The 3,220-nt window shown below is 44.0% G+C and overlaps 1 pseudogene; it reads left to right on the plus strand.

Moving 5' to 3' along the window:
- The first annotated feature begins 2,312 nt into the window (after positions 1-2,312).
- LOC115274347 lies at positions 2,313-3,214 on the plus strand (annotated as a pseudogene).
- Positions 3,215-3,220: the final 6 nt, after the last annotated feature.

Below are 3,220 nucleotides of genomic sequence, written 5' to 3' on the forward strand. Positions count from 1 at the left end.
TATATATATAAGGGAGTCAGAGACAACAAAGGACAGTATACCGTTTAAAAGTGTATGACCAGTTGAGGGGAAAGGTAAGGATGAGATACAGGAGAATATATCTGGGTTGCAAGAAGGTGAAAAAGTAAGGGAGAAAGGAGAAAGGAATATAAGGAGTAAAATTTAAAGGAATTGAGTAAAGAAAAAGTGAAAAAAAAGGTAATAATGACAAAGAAATAAGTACGAAACTAGTGAAGAAAAAAAAAGTTTTTATATATTAAAAAAACAAACAAGCAAAAAAACCCAACAAAACAAATCAAAAAACAAAACAAAACAAAAAACTGAAAACAAACAAACAAAAAAAAGCAGCAGCTCCCCCTGGTGGATTGGCTTGGTTTGATGTGGTAGGTCTTGGAGTCTGTTCTCAGAGGCTCCGCCCCTGCCTGAGGCGAAATGAGCAGCAGGAGGTGAAGTGCGTACCTTCACAGACTCAATTGTGGAGTCCCCACCCCCAGTCACGATTCGATTGCAATGGGGGAAAGGAAAAAAACAAAAAGCAAAAAACCGAGTCTCTCTTAGTTTCAGATAGCTTTGCTCAAGACGCTGTGCGCTGCTGGAAATGAGCTGGGAGCTCCTACAGTCTAAGCGCGCGCCCAGGCTTCCACCCGCCACCGACTCTTTGTTGGGGGTCACATAGGTGTGCGCCCTATTTTTTCCCTGTGCACACCCAGGATTCGCGAAGTCCGTGCAGGGGTGAGGTGTGCCGTGGAAATGCGGTCCGTGGTCACGTCCCCAAAACCAAGTTCGAATTGCTCGCGCCCGGCGCAGTCGCTGCTCGGGTCGCTCCCGCCATGGCGCGCGCCCCTCCAGAGCAGCCGCTTCTCACCGCCACAGGCGCCGTTGATTCCCCGCCGAGATGGCTTAGGGCTGGGGGCTATTCCTCCTCTTGCGCCACCCCGGTTCGGGATTCGGGCTGCCCAGCAGTTATCTATGGAGTGGGTTTCTGTCTCCACACGCAGCTAAGCATTCTATACCTCTTCCCCAGAGACACTTCTGTGAGCGTGTTCTGACTCTGTCTCTTCCATTTGTCTCTCGGGCGTGGTGCGCTTGTGCCACGTCGGGCTGGGGAAAATTTTTCCTTTTTTTAATGCTAGCTTATTTTGTTAAACTAAGATCACATTTTCTATGATTCATTTTATTTGTCCTTTCTAGTTTTGATGAATTTCATTTCCTTTTCTCTCTTCTTCTGTCCTCCCCCGTTCCCTCTCATTTGTCATCCCTCTGTCCCTTTGTCTTCTTTCTTCCTTTCATACATTTTTTAGTTCTCCCACCCTTCCTCCTTCCCTCCTTCCATTCCTTCCTTCTTTATTTCCTCCTTCCATCCTTCTATTTTCCTCCCTCTATTTCTCTTTCTTTCTATTCCTCCCTTCCTTCCTTCCTTCCTTCCTTCCTTCCTTCCTTCCTTCCTTCCTTCCTTCCTTCCTTCCACCCTTCCTTCCCACTTTCTTTCTTTCTGTCTTTCTGTCTTTCTTTTTGTCTTTCCCTCTTTCATGGCTAATTTCTCTGTGTAAACCTTCCAATCCCATATAGCATAGAAGGTATGAAAGCAGACATGCTTGTCTTTTTCATACAGAGGAGCTGTTTTCTGCCTTTCAGTATTGAGATTGATGTTGCAGGTCAGTTTTCACAATGACCTATATCATGTTGAGGAAGTTTCCATCTATCTCAGGTTCTTGAATGTTGTTATTATGGAAAATGCTAAATTTTGTCCAAGTTTTTCTGTATCAGTGGAGATAATCATGTGGCTTTTATCCATCATTCAGTTAATGTGGTATATGATCTGAAGGATATTCATAAATTAAACCATCCTTGCCTTGCAGTAATAAACCCCTCTTGGTCAAGATGAACAATACTTTTCTACACCATGATCAAAAGATTGCTATGCTTCAATGAGTAATATTTAGTCAAAGACTTTCACGTCAGTATTCGTTGGGAATTTTGTTGTGTACTTTTCGTGCAATGTCTATTTATGGATTTGATATCAGTGCAGTGCTGGCCTAATGAAATAAAGCACGAAGGGTTTCCCCTTGATTCCTTTTTGGAAGAAATTGAGAAGCATTGATGTTAACTCTTCTGTTTCTGTGTGGTCCTTGAGATGCTTAACAATGATTACTCCATTGGAATTCCTATTGGTAGGAAATGAGTAAGAACTATAGAATGAAGCATGTTGAAAACATGATTCACTTAATTCTTAATTTCTCTTAATTTCTGTGATCATGCTGGTGCCTTTTCAATGTGCTCTTGTCTCTGTTCCACCTGTTTGCATCAGTTACATGGAAGGAAGAAACCAAACCCGTGTTACACAGTTTATCCTCCTGGGACTCTCAGACCAGGGGGAGCTGCAGTCACTGCTCTTTTGGCTGTTCCTGTCCATGTACCTGGTCACCTTCACTGGGAACCTACTCATCATCCTGGCCATTATCACAGACTCCCGACTCCACACACCCATGTACCTCTTCCTTTCCAACCTGTCCTTTTCAGACATTTGTTTCACCTCCACCACCATCCCAAAGATGCTGCTGCACATCCAGATGAAGAGCAGAGAGATCACCTATGAAGGCTGCCTCAGCCAGATGTACTTTTTCAGGCTTTTTGGAGGATTAGACAATTTTCTCTTGACAGTGATGGCCTATGACCGGTTTGTGGCCATCTGTCATCCCCTGCACTACATGGTCAACATGAGCCCCAAGTTCTGTGGCATTCTCCTTCTAGAGTCCTGGGTATTGAGTGTTCTTGTCTCTCTACTACTTGATTTAATGGTTTTAAGACTCTCATTTTGCACAGAATTGGAAATCCTTCACTTTTTCTGTGAACCTAATCAGGTGATCCAACTTGCTTGTTCTAATACGTTCCTCAGTGACCTGGCCATGTACCTGGCAAGTGGACTTCTGGTTATTGTACCACTCACTGGCATCCTCTCTTCTAACTCTAAAATTGTATCTTCTATTTTGAGAATTTCATCAGTGAGTGTCAAGTATAAAACATTTTCCACATGTGGGTCTCATCTCTTGGTGGTCTCCTTGTTCTATGGTACAAGCCTTGGGGTGTATCTTAGTTCTACTGCCACACAAAACTCCAGGGCAAGTGCCGTAGCCTCAGTGATGCACACGGTGGTGACGCCCAAGCTGAACCCCTCATCTAAGGTCTGCGGAGCAGAGACATCAAGCAAGCCCTGAGAAAG

This window comes from Suricata suricatta, chromosome 12, assembly GCF_006229205.1.
Source record: "Suricata suricatta isolate VVHF042 chromosome 12, meerkat_22Aug2017_6uvM2_HiC, whole genome shotgun sequence".
Lineage (NCBI taxonomy): Eukaryota > Metazoa > Chordata > Mammalia > Carnivora > Herpestidae > Suricata > Suricata suricatta.